Source organism: Pituophis catenifer, unplaced genomic scaffold (assembly GCF_029215685.1).
Source record: "Pituophis catenifer annectens isolate HBS135680 unplaced genomic scaffold, rPitCat1.0.hap2 SCAF_9, whole genome shotgun sequence".
Taxonomy (NCBI): Eukaryota; Metazoa; Chordata; class Lepidosauria; order Squamata; family Colubridae; genus Pituophis; species Pituophis catenifer.
Window position 1 is genome coordinate 20,137,029 of NW_027256889.1, and position 21,042 is coordinate 20,158,070.

Here is a 21,042-nt window from a genome sequence, read left to right on the forward strand (position 1 = left end):
CCCTATTCATGTCAGGGCTTTACACAGGGGCTCAGAGATTTTTTGCAATTAACCAGAAGTCGGCAGTCAAAGATTCAAAGACCACCCTTGAAGAAAGAAAAGAAGCCCTAGAATGAATGAATGAAGATTCACTTAATGCAGAATCTAATAATCCAAGTACAATCCAATGAAAATAAAAACCCTTACCTCTCTTTCTGGTGTGCTTTGGTAGAGATGGATTTCTTGACCTGAAATATGGGGGCCAGGGCACAGGGGTGTCCACCAGAGAGAGTAAAAACTATAATGGCATCAACCTTGGCCATTTGACTGAAGTTCCTCCCATGGAACTTGTAAGTAAGGGCAAGGTTTTAATTGGGCTGTTGCTTGTAACCTCTTGATTTATTTTTGACATTTCCCCTCCTGTGAATGTCCCTAGGTGGGCACTGGCACTCTGTTCTTGGTCTTGTTTATCCATGGCAGCTTCAGCCACTACTAGGTGCATCACTCTGCTAAATAAATAATTCCCTCAATACTATCAAACTATTCACTAAGTCTGCATTACTATTACTATTAGTCTTCTCATCGTTCCTATCACCCATCTCCTCCCACTTATGACTGCATGACTGTAACTTTGTTGCTTGTATCCTTACGATTGATATTGTTTCCTAGTATGATTTGATTGCTTATTTGTACCCTATGACCAGTGATGGAATTCAGCCAGTTCGCACCACTTCGGGAGAACCGGTTGTTAACTTTCTGAGCAGTTTGGCAAACTGGTTTTTGGAAGAAATCATTAGGGCAGAGAACCGGTTGTTAAATTACTTGAATCCCACCACTGCCTATGACTATCATTAAGTGTTGTACCTTATGATTCTTGACGAATGTATCTTTTCTTTTATGTACACTGAGAGCGTATACACCAAATTCCTTATGTGTCCAATCACACTTGGCCAATAAAGAATTCTATTCTATTCTATCAGAGTTTTTGTCTTAGACCTGCGAAATTTGGTTGTTGTGGCACAGACGTTTTTGAGCCACTTTGAGAATTTGTGAAGAAGCTTCCATGTTCACCATTGATCTTCTGGTTTTGGGTGGGGGTAGGAGGTACTTCTGAGTTTCTCCTCCTGGAAGCTTCTGGTTGTACCAACCTTCTTAGTTCTTTGGTGCACTCGGTGCTTTCAGAAGCCGATGAGACAGTCTGGAAGAAATAATGCCCAACCAATTGGGAACAGGTTTGGTTAGAAATACCTGGGTGGAAATGTTTGCTGGGGTGGGCGATTTAAGTATCCGGTCTTATTTTAAAATATTGTATTAGCTATATTATCAGCTGCGATCACTAAAATCTTGACTCCTTGCAAGAATTCAGATGATAACATTGTAGAATTGTAGAGCTGGAAGGGACAACAAGGAAATGTAGTTCAACCCAGACAACCTTCCCTTGCTAGCTCTTGTCAAAATTTATGGTGATTTCCTTTGCTTCAGATGTGAAATGGATGCCTTTTCTTCTGGATTATGAACACTATTCAGGGGAAAAAAAGACTGCAGTATGATCGGTAAGGCATCTGGCATCTGTTCTCTCATTTATGATAGCGCTGGTAATATGATAAGCTTTATGGCAATAGAGTGTAATAAGAATGTGATAAAAAGAATACAAGTGCAGATCTTTCCAGAGTTTCAATAGCAAATCAAATTAAAACACCACCCAATCTTGTATGTCCATGAGCTTCCAGTTTGGATTCTGACTGGAAAAAGAAGCTGCAGGACAGAAAGAGACAGGTGAGTGTTACCTGCAGATGCTTAGACCTACAATGGAGGAGCCAGAGGTGCAAGAATGGGAAAAGATGTTCATTGGCTTCTTTGTGATTCACAACTACCGTATTTTTCAGAGTATAAGACTCACCTTTTTCCCCCCAAAAAGAGGGTGAAAATCTGGGTGCGTCTTATACTCCGAATGTAGCCCCGCCCAGCTTCTCAAAAGGAGGTTTCAGGGCTGAAAAAAACATCAGAAACGAAGCTTCAGAAAAGAAGCCCCCAAACAGAGCTTCAGAGGCTTTTTTTTTCTGAAGCTGTTTTGGAGGCTTTCAGAGGCAGGAAAAAAAGTTTTTTCTGAAACAGAGTTTCAGAAGTTTCAGAGGCAGAAAAAAAGCAAAAAAAAAAAAAAAAAAAAAAGCAAGGCTCAGAGCTCACAACCAAGGAACCTGTTGCTAAAATTCACCTCTGGGAACAGCTGATTGGGGGCATTCTGGGAGGCCAGTCCGCCTGCCAATCAGCTTGTTTCTCCAAAAACTAAGGTGTGTCTTATACTCCAAAAAATACGGTAGCTTGAGAGGGAAGTTTCTACACTGAGGTGTTTTTTAAAGTCTGTTCTTCAAAGCATTGATCAGAGAGACACTGAAGGGCCTGAGCTCCCTCACTTTGGGAGATATCAGAAGGAGGCTACTAAAAAATAAAATAGCCTCTTTGCTTTTTGTTTCATTTTCAATCCCTCTGAGAATCCTGCTGCCATATTTTTGCATTGCAAACTTTCAGGAGCTGAAAAGGGGCCTGCCTGGGATACAGGTGGCCCAATGCAGTAAGCCAGATAGCTGGGGACCCACTTCCAAAGTTTATCTACTCTTTTTAAATGTTAAGTTGCTTTAAAAGACCAGATGATATTTCCTATATGTACTCTCTTCAGATTTTTATTTCTGCACCTTGTCTAATTTTTTTGGTTTATGTTTCTTCCCTTGGCACTTGGTTTTTAGCTTTTAAAGATTCATTTAAGGTTATCCATTGAGTTTATCATCTCAGTGTGGAAAAGGAAGGAAGGGAAGGAGGGAGGGAGGGAAGAAGGAAGAAAGGAAGGAAGATGGATGGGAGGAGGAAGGAAGGAAGGAAGGAGGGAGGGAGGGAGGGAGGGAGGAAGGAAGGAAGGAAGGAAGGAAGGAAGGAAGGAAGGAAGGAAGGAAGGAGCGAGGGAGGGAAGAAAGGAAGAAAGATGGATGGGAGGAGGAAGGAAGGAAGGAGAGGGAGGGGAAGGAGGAAGGAAGGAAGAAGGGAGGGAGGGAGGTGGCGCAGTGGTTAGAGTGCAGTACTGCAGCTACTTCAGCTGACTGCTAGTTCAGCAGATCAGCGGATCAAATCTCACTGGCTCAAGGTTGACTCAGCCTTCCATCCTTCTGAGGTGGGTAAAATGAGGACCCAGATTGTTGGGGGCAATATGCTATTTAGTATACTGTCTTTGGTGTAAGCCGCCCAGAGTCCTCGGAGAGTGGGTGGCATAGAAATATGACTAATAAAATAAAAATAAAAAATAAAGAAGGAAGAAAGGAAGGAAGATGGATGGGAGGAGGAAGAAAGGAAGGAGGGAAGAAGGAAGGAAGGAAGGAAGGAAGGAAGGAAGGAAGGAAGGAAGGAAGGAAGGAAGGAAGGAAGGAAGATGCTGCACCTTCAAAGTTTTCTGCCCCTTCTGTGGACGCCTAAGGTGGGTGTACAGAAGACCCCAGAAGCTGTTTGTGCCCCCCCAGCTGGTTGAAGGGGACCAAATCAGTCGCCAGTCGATCTGGTTCCTTTTTACCAGCCCCAGGAGCACAAGAAAACCAGATCTGTCTGCTGGCTGCCTTCTTTCCTGCAGCGGCCTGCCGTCCCCGGAGTCCGAGGGGTGAGAACGCTCCACGCTCACAATCTATCCCAAAGATACATACTTCTTAACATTCCATAGCCGTCCGATTCCATATGGGCATATGAAGAAGTATGTAGACTCAGGAGGGAGAGACGGGAAACAGCCGGGGCTGGCTGTTCTGCCGTGGATTTCCATCACCAGTCACCGAACGCCCTGCAAAGAAAACAGAATCAAAGCAGAGAATGGAAGACAAGATTTGGCCGAGGCGGTCCAGAAAGTCAAGATGGCAGCTGTGATGGGGCAATAGTACAGCTTTTAATAATCTTCTTTCAATCTGTCTTGTTTTATTAATTTTATCATTTTAATTATTTTCATTCCTTTTATAACTTGTAAGCATACCCTTGTAGGGAAGATGGACAGCAAAAAAAATAAATAAATGTAATGAATAAAATAAATAATAATAAAGCCAAGATATGGCTGGAGTTTTGTGTGTGTGTATATGTGTTTCTTCCATCATGGCTGCCATCTTGATTTGACGGGCTCATCAGAATATCATCGGATTCCAGCTACCAGCCCTGGACGACATCTTCGCATCTCGCTGTTTGAAGAAGTTGCACAACATTTTCAGAGACTCTTCCCATCCTGCTTACAATCTTTTTGGACTGTTGCCTTCTGGCAGAAGATACAGAACAATTAAAACTTGGACCACACGTTTTCTGAATAGTTTTTATCCCAGAGCTATAATTGCACTCAACAATGAACTAAAGTGATGGGAGTGTCCCGATGCTCCCATGTCACACCCCTCCTGCGTGACCTGCATTGGTTACCGGTTGCCCACCAGGTGAGGTTCAAGGTGCTGGTGATTACCTATAAAGCCCTACATGGCTTAGGCCCGGGGTATTTGGCGGATCACCTGCGGCCAGCAATAGCTCCCCATCGCCCCATGTGCTCACATAGAGAGGGCCTACTTGGGGTCCCATCAGCCAAACAATGTCGGCTGACGGCCCCTAGGGAGAGAGCCTTCTCTGTGGGTGCACCTACCCTCTGGAATCAGCTCCCCTTGGAGCTCCGGGTAGCCCCCGACCTTCGCTCCTTTCGCCGTGACCTTAAAACATGGCTGTTTCGTCAAGCTGGCCTGGACTGAATGGGGTTTTAATGGGAATTTTAGTTTTTATTGTTGAATTTTAATTGGATTTGTTGTTTATTGCTGTGAGCCATCCTGAGTCCTTGTGGAGAAAGGGCGGCATATAAGTCTGATAATAAATAAATAAACTAAAGGCCACCATCAGTGAGCTGTTGGACAGCATTACTTGGTCTGTTGTGTGGATGTCTGGGTGGTTTAGGGGTGGGGAATTTGTGGTGGGTGGGGGGGGTGTTGGGGATTGTTATGTGTGTTGGACCTGGTCTTTGGGTGTTAAGTGAATTTCGTTGTATGGGTATACTGTGTATACACATACAATGACAACAAAGTTATTATTATTAAAGGGAAACCTCCAAGAGCTAAATTTTAAATTGATTTTAAATTGGGTTGTTTTAATTTACGGCCAAAATATTTAATTATTTTAATACTGTTTTTTAAATTTTGTATGCTCTGTTTTTACTTAGGCTGTGCACCGCCCTGAGTCCTATTTGGAGAAGGGCGGTATAGAAATTTAATTAATAAAAAAAATAAAATAAAAAAAGAATGAATTTTGAATGGAAAGCTGACTAGAGTCATTGATTTTAGAACTGGAATAAATAAATAAATAAATAAATAAATGACATAATCAAGCTCCCTTTGAAAAGCAAAAGAGGCCTCTAACCTTTAAGAGCAGGTGGGCGTCTCAGGAATTTTGAAATAGAAAATGTCATGGGTGCCCTCAGACATACCTCCTCGGCTTGAGAGTGGCCCCTTCAGACAATGACTGCTGTTGGTGATGAAGCCACCATGGATCCATTTCACAGGAAAACCAAGCTGTAAGATGAAAACAGCGAGAACCTGAACTCAAGGCTAAGCCTGAGGGAATGCCGAGCCTCAGAACCTTTCAGTTTTCTGATCCAGATAAACCCATTTCACAGACAGGCAAGCTGAGGATGCAAATGAGAAATACCTTGCGTAAGATGGTGACAACATCCCAGAGATAAATCTGACTCCTGAAACACATTTGATTCAGCAAACGGTGAGGCTAAAATATAGATGTTTTCACAAAACATGCTTTACTGGATCAGTTTCAGATCTAGCAGCTGCGTTTGCAAAATTGTGTTTGGTGATCTTGATAAGGGTGATTTTCTACTTTGGTGGTTGAGCATATCATGAGAATCCACTCTGTTGGATTAACCTTAACCAGGGAACAATTTTTAGTTCAGGAACCAGGTAAGCATATTGAGTGAACTTAGCTTCCAAATATCTTTATCTAAATACAATTAATCCTCGCCTTACAACCACAATTGGGACCAGAATTTCCACTGCTAAACAAGAGAGTTGTTTGCCACTGTTGTTAAGCGAATCATTGCAGTTGTTAAGCGAGTCACGAATCGGGCTTCCCCCATTGACTTCACTTTTTGTCAATGGCCAAGAGCCCAAATACTGTATTGATCCAGGGGTGAAATGCTACCAGTTTGGCTCGGTTCGACCGAACTGGTAGCGATGGCAGCGGGTGGTTCAGAGAACCAGTAGTGACGGCAGTGTGAGGCTCCGCCCACCTGCCCAGTCATCGCTACTTCCTGCTTTTAACCAGGAAATAACCTGTTTTTTACCCTCTGTGCATGCGCAGAAGGGTTTGCGCATGTCCACGTGTGCACGACACACGGCACGTGCACTTCCGAGCCGGTAGGGAAGGTAAGTAGATTTCACCCCTGTATTGATCATATGATTGTGGGGGTGCTGTGATGTTGCTGTTATAACAGAACAGAATAACAGATTCGGAAGGGCCCTTGGAGGTCTTCTAGTCCAACCCCCTGCTCTGGCAGAAAACCCTATACCATTTCAGACAAATGATTGCCCAGTCTTTTCTTAAAAACTTCCAGTGTTGGAGCAACTTCACAACTTCTGGAAGCAAGTTGTTCCACTGATTAATTGTTTAATTTCCTGACAGTTTCACCAGGCAGGCCTGGTCTAATTTTCTCCCTCTTTTTAAAATTTTTTTAATTTTTAATATTTTTTAGTATTTTTAAATATTCAAATGTTTAAATTTGTTTTAAATTGATTGGGGTTTTAATCTGTCTGGGCCAAAACTATTTAATTTGATTTTATTTCTGCTTTTTAAATTTTGTATGTATGTATTTTATTGTTGGCTGTGCACCGCCCTGAGTCCTTCGGGAGTAGGGCAGTATATAAATCAAATAAAAGTAAAGTAAAGTAAAAAAAGTTAATTAATTAACTGTCAGGAAATTTCTCCTTAATTCCAGATTGCTTCTCTCTTTGATTAGTTTCCATCCAGAGCTTCTTGTCCTGCCTTCAGGTACTTTGGAGAATAGTTTGATTCCGTCTTCTTTGTGGCAGCCCCTGGGATATCGGAACAGTGCTAACATGTCATCCCGGTCCTTCTTTTCATTAAACTAGACATATCCAATTCCAGCCACCGTTCTTCATATGTTTTAGCTTCCACTCCCCTAATCCTCTTTGTTGCTCTTCTCTGCACTCTTTCTAGAGTCTCCACATCTTTTTTACATTGTGGCAACCAAAACTGAATGCAGTATTCCAAGTGTGGCCTTACCAAGGCATTATAAAGTAGTATTAACACTTCACATGATCTTGATTCTATCCCTCTGTTTAGGCAGCCTAGGACTGTGTTGGCTTTAAGCGCAAGGACCGGTCATAAGTTTCAGTGGCATTGTAACTTTGAACGGTCGCTAAACAAATGGGTGTAAGTCAAGGACCACCTGTACCGAATCACGAAATTGATCAAATCCACAGTTTAGTTTTATTTAAGGATTATTTATTTGCTTGTTAAATTTGTTTGCTGCCCATCTCACCACAAGGTGAAGATTGCCTTCCTCCTTTGGCCCCCACCTCACCACGCAGTCACACATTCCAAGATCCCTCCAACCTAATTTTTCTTTCAAATTCCCCTCCAGATGTGTTGGCTGGGATTGGCAAGAGAAATTGTGTGCATCACAATGTCATCGCCCTGATTACACAATTTATGTCAAAAATAGATACAATGCCCCCCACACACACCATTTCTCCCCATTGAGCTGCCTTAAATCCCTCCCTGATGCCTTCCCTTGTTTTACCTCAGCTCGTCTCCTCCCAACAGCAGTTAAAATTAATTCCTATACTCAAATCACCTGGTTATTAAATAAATCATCTTCCGGCTTTTCCCAATCGTAAACTAGATGCTGGACACTTAAGATATGATAAAAGAGGCAATAAATTGTTTAAAAAGGTCCCTGGCAGATCAAGAATCATTTACATCTGAAGATTACATAATAATCACAGGAATTCTGCAGATAATTTCTTGTGATTATTATACAAACTTCAGTTGTAAATTGAATTTCTTTGAAAGAAGAGTTAAGGCTTGACTGAGGATGGGAGAGAGCAGAGTTCAGATGTTCTTAAATTGTAGTGACTGTTTTTCTTTCTTTTTTTAAAAAAATAATATTTATTAAATTTCCAAAGATTAAAATACACAGTACAAAAAGAAACATAATACATAAGAAAAGCAAGGAAAACACACACACACACACACACACAAACACAAAACAAAAAATATAAACAACCAAAAACAAACATATCAAAATTTCAATACTAATAACAACTTTTCTGCATCGGTATCTCAAACCTATTTAACCTCTTTACACAAATTCTACTTCTAAATATCTCTATCTTAAACTTACATCTTTATTTAAATTATCTTGATTTCTATTCACAATTCGGTCTCAATAACAAAAACATCCCTTAAGTTTTATGTTTACTCTTCAGCCAGGAATACCATTTATTCCATATTAAATAGTACTCGGTGTCTCCTTCTCCTTCATTTCCATAGATAATCTGTCCATCTCTGCACATTTGTATTTTTTTTTATTATGATTTGATCCGGAGGGGTGTCTGATTGTTTCCAATTTTGTGCTATCACAATTCTACTTGCCCTTAGTATGTGTAATATGATATATTGTATACTTTTCTGCATTTTCCCTTCCAAAATACCCAGGAGAAATTTGACTGTTTTTCTTTAAAACCATGTTCTCAAGATCAGGCCTTCAATTCTTCTCCAGCCCATGAGGAAGCAAGTAACATTAGCTGTTCCAGTTTCAAAGTGGTGTTTTCCCCTCTTTTCCCAACACAACATGGGCCAGGCCATTTCAATGATTAGCTAGTTGTTGATGCTTTTAGAGTGAACCAGTTTGGTCTAGTGGTTAAGGCACCGGACTAGAAAGCAGTGAGTTCGAGTCCTGCCTTAGCCATGAAAACCAAATGGGTGACCCTTTCTCAGGGTCTTTCTCAATCTTTCTCAGCCCAACCCAGCTCACAAGGTTGCTGTTGTGCGGAAAATATGAGGAGGAAGGCCTGTTGGATATGTTTTTGCCACTTTGAGTTCATCATCATCATCATCATCATCATCATCATCATCATCATCATTTGCTCAGCTTCTATTGGACCATCTCCTTCCCCTCCAGTCACTCTAGTTGACTCAGCCTTCCAAGGTCAGTAAAATGGGGTCCCAGATTGTTGGGGAGGGGGGGGCAAGATCCTGACTCTGTAAACAATTTAGAGAGTGCCGTAAAGCACTATGAAGCGGTATATAAGTCTAAGTGCTACTGCTATTTTCAATGGTCTCCTTGGGATGCTGTCAGCCATAGCTGTTCTCTTGCGGCTCAACATGGGGGGAAAACCAACCATTACCTTAGTGGGAGAGAGAGAAGAGAGAAGAGAAAGAGGGAGGGAGAGAGAGGGGAAGAAAGAGAGAGAGAGAGAGAGAGAGAGAAAAGAATCAGGGAGAGAGGGAGGGAGAGGGAGAGGGAAAGAGAGAGAGAAGAGAGTGAGAGAGAGAGAAGAGAGTGAGGGAGAGAAGGAGGGAGAGGGAGAGAAAAGAATCAGGGAGAGAGGGAGGGAGAGGGAGAGGGAAAGAGAGAGAGAAAAGAGAGAAGAGAGTGAGGGAGAGAGAAGAGAGTGAGGGAGAGAGAAGATAGGAGAGGGAGAGAGGGAGAGGGGGAAAGAGAGAAAAGAGAGAAGAGAGGGAAGGAGAGGGAGAGAAGGAGGGAGAGGGAGAGAGGGAAAGAGAGAGAGAAAAGAGAGAAGAGAGTGAGGGAGAGAGAAGATAGAAGAGGGAGAGGGAGAGAGGGAGAGAAGGAGGGAGAGGGAGAGAGGGAAAGAGAGAGAGAGAGAGAACAGAGGGGGGAGGGAGAGGGAGAGAGAGGAATTCTGGAAGCTGAAGTCTAGACCTCTTCAATTTGCCAAACACTGGTCTTGTACGTTGTGCAAATGAAAATATGGATTAATCCCACAGTCACATGCCCAACTCTGCTTCCTTCACCAGCTGGTTGAAGATTGTCAGGGTTCTCCTAATAGAAACAGATCTCTAGGAGTCATACTTTGCTCTGTCCTTATGATGGAGCAAGGACATAACTACGAGAATTCTACTCAGCAGATAAACTGAAACTCAGAAACAAGAATGCCAGTTTGATGAGTACATTTTCTTTGGAACCATCTTGGAAACAAGAGAGAATGTGATTTAGAGGAGCCTGAAAAATCAGGTAAACACAAATGATAGAATAGAATAGAATAGAATAGAATAGAATAGAATAGAATAGAATAGAATAGAATAGAATAGAATAGAATAGAATTTCTATTTTGATTTGTTATGATGATTTGCTATGCCCAAATAGGTGGCAACACTAAACTGATCTTGGCTGGTCAGTTGGACTAAATCATAGAATCCCAGGGTTGAGAGGAGGTCTTTTAGTCCAACCTCCAAGAGACAGAGTTAGTTCTTAGATGGGAAACCACAAGGAATGTAAGGCAGTACTTATAATCTAAACTACAATAGATGGATCAGATTAATTTCTCTGAGGGATCCTGAGATTAAATCCTATGATACCAGTTTCACATCTTGTAGATTCTGCAATTTTGTCTGGTATTGACATCACAGAACAATTTTTTTTAAAATGCAGTCCACTCTTATCCATCTTCCTGAATTAAGGTGGATGAACCCCCAGAATTAAATCTCATTGCCCATCAGGAAATTCCAAGACAGCAGAATTGACGAGGAGGAGGAGGAGGAGGAGGAGGAGGAGGAGGAGGAGGAGGAGGAGGAGGAGGAGGAGGAGGAGGGAGAGGAGGAGGAGGAGGAGAGGAAGTTGAGCTTAGCTTGAAGGAGTTATGTCCCTTAACATTAAAAAAATATAGATTTAAAATATGAATTTATTCCTATCCAGGGTTAGTGGTTGGTTGGTTGGTTGATTGATTGATTTATGGTCCCAGATCAATCAAACAAAGATACAGAATTAAAAATACGGGAAAACACCAAAGTTGTTATACAACAGACCAATATATATGCTTGTAGTCTCCATAACAGATATGACAGCAATTTGAGCCAAGATTTTAAAAAATCTTCCATATGGAACATGTATGATGCTGTGGAAATAACTAGAAATCATGCCTGCAATTAATATAATAAGGGTGGATGGTTTTACTTTATCATTTTGAAGGTCTAAAACCCAGGAAATGTTTCTGGAGAAAAGAGAAAGCTGTGACATTTGATGAAGAATTTTTAGCATTCCCTCTCTATGGTGTCCCTTTGGAACTTTCTTTGTGAGCAAGCCATAAAATCTGGGTTGCTATAGAATGGAAATAAGATTGTGATGCATAGAAAAAAATGACCAGATCCAAGCATACTTCTCTAAACAAAGGCTCTTTTGGAAATTATATAGTTTAATTATTTTTCCACTTGAAGATTTAGGCTAGAAGATGGATCACAGGCTGGGCCTGATTAGCAATGATGGCATTGCACTGGATTAAGAGTTTCAAATCAGAGTTTATTAAATCCTACTGCTTGGGCTCACCCAACACAAAACAACAAACCATGATGTACAAACAGAATGGCTTATTTTACTCAAGCTGAACAACCCATGTTGTGATTAATGGGATGGGTAGGCTTAGTCAAGGTCAAGGCGCAAAGTGGCTTGGCAAAGATGGGAAAGGAAAATGAACCCTTGGTCCATTTTGCACCCAGAAGTAGGGAAATGTCCTTTGTCCCTTCTGTTGATAGTAGAATGACACATCATAGCACTGCTCAGTGCTGGCAGGGGTTGCTGGGAATTATAGATCAGTACCTGGAAAGCTACCGGCTCCCTACCTTCAGCTGCTCCTTCCTGGAAGATCTGAGTGATTAAGAATCTCAGCATAAAATAGAGTTTATATATCATCTGTCTGTCTGTCTATCTGTCTGTCTGTCTGTCTCTATCTATCCATTTATCTATCTATCTATCTACCTATCTATCTATCTATCTATCTATCTATCTATCTATCTATCTATATCTATCTATCTATCTATCAATCAATCTATCTATCTATCTATCTATCTATCTATCTATCTATCTATCATCTATCGTCTCTATCTATCTATCTTTCTATCTTACTATCTATCTATCTTTCTTTCTATCTATCTATCTATCTATCTATCTATCTATCTATCTTTCTATCTATCTATCTTTTTATCTTACTATCTTACTATCTCTATCTCTATCTATCTATCTTTCTATCTTACTATCTATCTCTCATCAATCTAATCTAATCTAATCTAATCTAATCTAATCTAATCTAATCTAATCTAATCTAATCTAATCTAATCTACCTATACACACAGACACACAGGGCTCTATCAAATGGCAGTCCTGTAGGGGTGAGACTTAGAAGAATTCAACCTAATTTGATCATGACTAGACGGGGAGATAAATACAGGAAAAGGTTATCCTCAAAAATTTGGATTGGAGCCATGTACGGTAGTTAGTACATGTTAGTACCTGGAAGCCAACGGCATACACACTTCATTATTGGGACACTGCATCAGCTGCATATAGCTGCATCACTACATATAGTGTGCCAAGGTTCTCCTGGCCACAGCTTTCACCTGCTAGCCAAGCAGGAGCTGCAAGTTCAAGAGAAACCTCTAATCTAGGATTAGCAAGTAAAAGAAACAATGATAGCTTGGGGAAGAAACTTTGGATATTCAATTGATTTGGAAAAATGGCAACAACTATGGGAAAGGAATTATAAATTAATGATGTCCACTGCATATAAGATGCAATATAAAATGTTTTATAGATGACATATGCCACCTGAGAAATTAGCAAAAATGTTTAAAGACAAATCATCTAAATGTTGGAAGTGTCAACAACTACCAGGATCTTATTATCATATGTGGTGGACATGTTCGGAAGCTAAAAACTATTGGATTAAATTTAAGACTTGGTTGGAGGAAATGATACTTTAACGTATTGAATTTAAACCAGAGCTGTTCCTACTGGGTATCCTACCTGAAAAAATTAGCAAGGAAAAAGTTTATATATAAAAGAAACCTCTAATCTGTGAACCATTTCTGAACACAGGAGTCCAGTTCCATTCAGAGTCAGAGGGGAAACGACCCCTGCATCATTAGGTTGATGAGCTCAAGGCCTCTCTATCTTGAAGGGAATTGGAGTCTGTTCCTCCCATCCTGACATTCGCTGTGTCGACATTTCCACCATGCAGCAGAAGTGGACAGATGCCAAAAACTACACAAGGGATATCATTAGATTAATTGCAGCTGTCAGGGTTGTCTGCAAGTAAAGGTAAAGGTAAAGGAGTCCCTGTGGATTTTACTCCACTAATCGGGTTGCCAACTTTAGGGGTGGGGTGCGTATCTCCATTTCAAGGGTCTTTGAGCCAGCGGTGTCCAAAGACATTTCCGTGGTCATGTGGCCAGTAGGACATCACGGAGTGATGGAGTTTCCCACCAAAGTGTTACCTATTTATCTACTCACATTTACATGCTTTCAAATTGCTAGGTTTTTTTTAAAAAAATATTTTTTACTATTTTACATCATACATTTCCTTTCTATGTTGAGCAGTGTGCTCTCTAGGTGTCCAAGGTGTTAACATACAAACTTACAAGCATCATCATCATCATTATACTCATATATATATATATATATATATATATATATATATATATATATGCGGTAATATATAAGCAAATATGCAATAACATCAATCATATTGTAACATATATTATCTTCCATTATAGTATCAATTATATAACCATCAACAAAAATTTAGTCATCTGTTTTTCTTTCTCCTGTAAACCATATTTCACCTAATTCCACTCCTCTAACCTCCGTATCTGTCATTTAACCATTTATAGAATAGTTCCCATGTTGTGAAATAATCCAAGTCTTCTTTTCCTTTAATTTTTAGGGTTAACCTATCCATCTCTGCACATTCCAGGATTTTTTTGATTATGATGTCATCTGCAGCAGTGGTGAAATCCAATTTTTTTTACTACTGGTTCTGTGGGCGTGGCTTGGTGGGCGTGGCAAGGGAAGGATACTGCAAAATCCCCATTCCCTCCCCATTCCAGGGGAAGGATACTGCAAAATCTCCATTCCCTCCCCACTCCAGGGGAAGGATACTGCAAAATTCCCATTCCCTCCCCACTCCTGGGGGAAGGATATTGCAAAATCTCCATTCCCACCCCACTCTGGGGCCAGCAAGAGGTGGTATCTGCCGGTTCCCCGAACTACTCAAAATTTCCGCTACCGGTTCTCCAGAACCTGCTGGATTTCACCCCTGATCTGCAAGGGTTTCTGGGTTTTTCCAATATTGTGCATATGCTATTCTAGCAGCTGTTAGGATGTGTAAACCCAGATGTGTGTTACCTTTACTGTAATTTCCTGGAAGCATGCCAAATTGCTAAGTTGGCAGGAGTAGGGCAAGGACAGGAGCTCACCCAATCGTGCGATGCTCGGGTCTCAAACCTGACCTGTCCGCTTTCCAGCCAACAAGCCCAACATCTTAACTCCTGAGCCATCGTGTCATCCCTGGTATATTCAAGGCCTGGCCCAAAAAGTCACAGTGGCATCCACGATGGAGTGACCAAAGGCCTCCCTGCTTTTTATGTACATCACAGGTGCAACACCCATTTAGAAAAGGTGGAGTTTTGATTCCACCATCACAATATCCACCCTGTCTTTTTTTTTTTCTTCTCATCATACGCTGCAGATCTCTTTGGTCTATTTTCACATGAGGCAAGCTAAATTAATCTACTTTCTGGAGTTGCCCAGACTGAACCCTAAATTCAGTCCATGTGCCAGGCTAAAAAAATATGGCTGACAAGTTTACTTTTTCAGTATTGATCCATTTCCCTTGCGTGAATTCTATAGAAATAAAATAAAATGCATTGTTTTCCTTGACTTGCTCCTTCCCTGGCTTGGCCCTACCTCTTATTGGGAATAATTATCATAATTTCGGAAACTTGTATGCCATCTAACCCTCAACACCTCTGAAATTACCATAGAATCAACAGAAAATTTAAAAAAATAACAGTAATGAAGACAAGGGCGATGAAGGGAGGGGTCTCATTCTCGCTCACCAAAGTCCTGGGTGAACCTCTCCTGCCCCTCCTCTCCTGGGAGAGACTGTAATTATGGTAGAATCCATGTATTGCCTTTAGAAAAATCCAGCCCTTGGCAACTGCAGTTCTAGCCATCTACAATCTGGTACCCACCAGATCAATGGTGGGTTGCCCCCGGTTCGGACCGGTTCTATAGAACTGGTAGTAAAACTGGCGGGAGGCTCCGCCCACTGACCCCGATGTCATCAGGAAGCTTCTGCGCATGCGCAGAAGTGCGCACACGGCCCCATTGCAAACCGGTAGTACAGGAACTCACCCCTGCTCCAGATGCTTTGATTGGGAACTGTCAGAATATTATATTCTCATTATCAGAATGCCAGAGGCCACACTGGCAGAAGATTCTGGGCAGCCTAATCCAAGACATCTGGAGAACATAAGATTGGAGACCATTCTAGGAGTTAGCAAGAAAAGGCCTTCTTGGCAAGAGCAAACTGGAGACTTGTTCCTGATTATAGATAGTCCTTGACTTATGACCACATGTGGGGCAGTATTTTGGTTGCTAAACAATGCAGTTGTCAATCTAGTCACCTCACGACTGGACCCAGTTTTATGACCATTTCACCCTAGTTGTTAAGTGAATCACACAGTTTTTAAGTGAATGTAGTTTTCCCCCACTGACTTTGCTTATCAGAAGCTGACTGGGAAGGTTGCAGGCCATGATCATATGACCACATGACACTGCAACTGTCACAAATGTGAGCCGATTGCCAAGCATCCAAATTGCAATAATGTCATCGCAGTGGGTGGTACGACAGGAAAAATCATAACAAAATACCATAATAACAGAGTTGGAAGGGACCTTGGAGGTCTTCTAGTCCAGCTCCCTGTCAAGCAGGAGACTAAACCAAGGGTCTGTAACCTTAAATACTCAAAGAGGCATTTGGACCCATTTCCCACAGAAAAGAAAACACCGGGAGCCACAAAACCTGGGTGGGCGTGGCCAACTCGATGTCACTCACTTCCACCAGTCACATGACACCCCCCTGCCACGCCTACCCAGCCAGTCATTAGGGCAGAGAACCAGTTGTTAAAAAACACTGGGAACCACAAAATCCTTTTGACATCTCTCTCTCTCTCCTCCCTCCCTCTCTCCCTCTCTCTCTGTATCTCCCTTTCTCTGCCCTGGCTACTTCTCCATCCCCCACCGTCGCCCTTACCTTCTCAGGCCAGGCAAGGAGTGACTGGGAAGGGAGGGCGACGGGTGGGGCCAGCCAGTAGTGGGATCACCTGACAGGGAGCCACAGCAGAGGGCCCAAAGAGCCGCATGCGGCTCCGGAGCTGCAGGTTGCTGACCCCTGCTTTATACCATTTCAGACAAGTGGCGGTCCAGTCTCTTCCTAAAAACCTCCAATGATGGAGCACCCACAACTTCTGACAGCAAGTCGTTCCACTGGTTAATTGTTCTCACTGTTAGAAAGTTTCTCCTTAGTTCTAGGTTGCTTCTCTCCTTGATTACTTTCCATCCATTGTTTCTTGGGTTAACTTCTGGTGCTTTGGAAAATAGGTTGACCTCCTCTTCTTTGTGACAGCCTCTCAAAGATTGGAACACTGCTGTCACCCCTACTCCATCTTTTCACTAGACTAGACACACTCAGTTCCTTCAACCATTCTTCATATGTTTTAGCCTCCAGTACCCTAATCATCTTTGTTGCTCTTTTCTGCAAATCTTTCCAAAATCTCAACATCTTTTTTATAATACGGGTGACCAAAACTGGATGCAGTATTCTAAGTGTGGCCTTACTAAGGCTTTATAAAGAGGTACTAATACTTCACGTGATATTGATACTAGCTTTCTCTTAATGCAGCCTAGGATTGTATTGCTTTTTTTTTGGTTGCCACTGCACACTGCTGGCTCATGTTTAAGTGATTGTCCACTAGGACTCCAAGATCCCTCTCACAGTTACTGCTGTTGAGCCAGGTTTCACCTAATCTGTATCTGTACATTTGGGTTTTTCTTGCCTAAGTGTACAACTTTACTTTTCTCCATATTGAATTTCATTTTGCTGAATAGGGCCCAGTGTTCAAGTCTATCAAGATCCATCTGGATTTGGAGCCTATCTTCTGGGCAGTGGTGAAATCCAATTTTTTTTACTACCGGTTCTGTGGGTGTGGCTTGGTGGGCGTGGTGTGGCTTGGTGGGCATGGCAGGGGAATGATACTGCAAAATCTCCATTCCGTCCCTACTCTTGGGGGAAGGATGCTGCAAAATCCCCATTCCCTCCCCGCTCCTGGGAGAAGGATACTGCAAAATCCCCATTCTCATCCCACTCCTGGGGGAAGGATACTGCAAAATCCCCATTCCCTCCCCGCTCCTGGGAGAAGGATACTGCAAAATCCCCATTCCCATCCCACTCCTGGGGGAAGCATATTGCAAAATCTCCATTCCCATCCCACTCTGGGGTCAGCCAGAGGTAGTATTTGCAGGTTCTCCGAACAATTCAAAATTTCCGCTACCAGTTCTCCAGAACCTGTCAGAACCTGCTGGATTTCACCCCTGCTTCTGGATATTGGCTTTTCCTGCCAGTTTAGTGTCATCTTCAAGGACGAGTGATAAGTCATTTTTTTCAGCTGCATCATGACTCTGAACCGTCATGAAACGAATGATACATAAGTTGATCACTTCTTGTAGTGTAGTACAGATGATATCGGTGACAACTGCCCCGACGTGCTTAAAGTAAGTAAAAAGGCAACACCGGGTCAGTTTGAGCACATTCGGTGTTGACGGCTCAGCCTCAGGAATGGGACGAGAAGGCCAAATGGTAAAGATTACATAACTGATACCCAGGATAATCTCTAATATTTCCCAAATCTTAAGGAATTTCTCTCTTTCACACACTCACACTCATACCCATTTGGAAAAAAAAAGCTCCTATAAACCAGCATGAAAACATTATGGCAGTTCTTGCTTGAACTGAAAGGCAAGCAAGGCATACGACAATATATTTAACCTAGTTGCCAAATTATCCCATTTTCCGGATTTATACTATTTGTGTAGCATCCGCCCTTAAACACAATAGCCGTCTGGAATCTTCATGTGCAAAATGCAGGCAGAAGGTTTAGCCAATGACCCAATTCGGTGGGCTGTGTGAAGGAAGCCAGAGGAGAGGACTAAACAAACAAACGAGGAGGAGTTCTTGAAATGGATTTCGCTGGAAGTACCAACGTTCTTCCTACTGATTGTAAGTATTGCTTTCATTTATTTATTGCATGCATATTTAGAAAGAAATTATAGCAGTACTTGCAATTTCCTGAATTCCTCATTGGGAGCGGGGTTGGTGCTACATCCTGTAGCATCAGTCAAGAAAATTGAAGTTGTGGCCTAGTTATTTCTTGCTAGACTCCTGCAATCTTCTCCATCTGATCTTCTCTCCTTACAGATCTCCTAAATCCCCCTGATTCTCCCCCCCCCCCCGCCCAGGGCTTCCTAGTCAGGATAATTCACACCTTCCCTTCCTTAAGCACAGCGTCCCCTCTTAAATCTTTTAACTGATTTCTTTCCACCCCTGGAAACTATTGTCTTTACTTTCAACACTCTTGATGGTCTTCTACTCTTCAACCATCATCCTAGCCACTGATGTTTCTGCCCTATAATAAGGGAAAACATTTGCCATAAGGCTCTGGTGCAGAAGTGTCCAACCTTGGCCACTTTAAGATTTGTGGACTTCAACTCCAAGAATCCCCCAGTCAGCAAATTCTGGGATTTGAAGTCCACAAGTCTTAAAAGTGGCCGAGATTGGACACCCCTGCTTTAGTGTTCCATATCTCCTTTATGGCCGAGAATGCTTCTGAGTCCATAAACATTTCCCCCACCCCCCACCCCGAAAGGCACATGGTGATTAATTGCAATTCTTTTATGGAAGGGCATCCACCTGTCCAGAAAAATGGACACAAGCTGTAAAGAGGGAAAAATCTTCCGTGGAGTTTTGGAAAAGTGGATGACAGAGAAATAAGCTCATCTATGTCCTTTGGGGGAAACAGATGTTTGTGACTAGCTAGGCTCCCCTTAGCAGCTATTTTGCTTAAGCACAGCGAGTAAGCTCTCAAAATTCCAGATGTGCCAACTGACCCCAAACGCTTATCAGCCATGATCAGTCAACCCCAGGTAGGTTATTTTTGCCTCCTGCTCCTTCTATTTTTTTTCTTTGCTGGCTACTGGACCAGTGGTGGGTTCCTCCTGGTTCGGCCCGGTTCCACCGAGCCGGTAGCGGTGACCATATGACATCACCGAACCGGCTCTGCCCCCCCGTGCCCCCCCCCGCATTATTCTTACCTTTTATTTGGCCCCACCCCCAATCTATTGCTGCCTCCTGAGTCCCAGCTGATGGGCTAGAAGGAAAAAAACTGTTTAAACTCTTGCCGCGGGGCTTCAAAGGGCCACCCTACAGCTGATCAGTGGTAAAAGGCAGTTTGGTGGTAGACCGGTGCCTCCAAAAACAAATGAGTAGACTGGTGCCTGCAAAAATAAATGGGTAGACCAGTGCCTCCAAAAACAAATGAGTAGACCAGTGCCTGCAAAAATAAATGGGTAGACCAGTGCCTCCAAAAACAAATGAGTAGACAGGTGCCTGAAAAAATAAATGGGTAGACCAGTGCCTCCAAAAACAAATGAGTAGACCGGTGCCTGCAAAAATAAATGGGTAGACCAGTGCCTCCAAAAACAAATGAGTAGACCGGTGCCTGCAAAAATAAATGGGTAGACCAGTGCCTCCAAAAACAAATGAGTAGACAGGTGCCTGCAAAAATAAATGGGTAGACCAGTGCCTCCAAAAACAAATGAGTAGACCGGTGCCTGCAAAAATAAATGGGTAGACCAGTGCCTCCAAAAACAAATGAGTAGACTGGTACAGCTCTGCAAGCAGTTAAAAGCCTGGTAGACCAGTACCTCTGCTAAATCCTAAAGAATTGTCACAGGACCATCAAGCCACGCCCACAAAATAAGCCACACCCACAGAACCGGTAGTAAAAAAATTTAGAACCCACCCCTGTATGGGACACCTGGCTACTGGTGTCCAGTAATGGCTACTGACCACATATGCTTCTCTTTCACCCTGTACACTCCAGTTCAAGCCCCAGCTTTTCCACAGAGTCTTGGCAAAGCGCTCTGCAATCTCATGCCCTTAGTCATCCAGTAAATTCATGTCATTGAAGTGAATTCGTATTCTCTTCTACTGACCTGCAATTGCATCTTTTCCTTCCTCTCTGTTGTCCTGGTCTCCAATTAGAGATGGTCAAATTCTTGGGGTAGGGATTTCTCTCCGTGCGGTTTATAAAATAGCAATCGCATGCATGGGGTTACCTCCGCCAGGTTGACCTCCAAATGCTCTGGACATCACACACCCTTAGCCACAACATGAAATCTTTGGAGAGAGGAATAAGTAGTCCTTGGTTTAACAACCGTTTGTTTATAGTGACAGTTCTAAGTTAAAACAAGCGGGGCTAAACATATGAACATGTGAATGTTTTTAAAATGTTATCTATTTTTAGGTTCTATTTAATTGGGCCAAACTATGTTATAATAATAATTTTAATTAGCAATTTTATGATGTTTGTGTATCTATATTTTTCTTGACTGTACACCGCCTTAAGTCCTACGGGAGAAAGGCGGTATAGAAATATAATAAATAAACAAACAAATAAACAAATAAACAAATAAATAAAACACTGAAAAAAATGACTTATGACCGTTTTTTTAAACTTACAACCATTGCGGTAATCAGACACTTGACAAGTGACTCATATTTATGACAGTTACAGTGTCCCGGGGACATGTGATTAACTTTTGTGACTTTTTAATAAGCAAAGTCAATGTGGGAGCCAGATTCACTTATCAACCGGGTTACTAACTTCACTGCAGTGATTCGCTTAACAACG

General features: G+C 42.2%; 1 long non-coding RNA gene across 2 annotated transcripts in view; it reads right to left on the reverse strand.

The window, feature by feature from the left end:
• Window positions 1–3,998: 3,998 nt before the first annotated feature.
• Window positions 3,999–21,042, reverse strand: part of LOC139321296 (uncharacterized) — a 29,606-nt gene continuing 12,562 nt past the window's right edge. The window contains exons 2-3 of one of the 2 annotated variants that reach the window (XR_011600768.1): window positions 5,450–5,534; window positions 3,999–4,252 (exon numbers count right to left, since the gene is read on the reverse strand). This is a non-coding gene — a long non-coding RNA (uncharacterized lncRNA). Of the gene's footprint in view, window positions 4,253–5,382; window positions 5,535–21,042 lie in introns of both variants that reach the window. The other variant, XR_011600767.1, reaches the window with a different exon arrangement.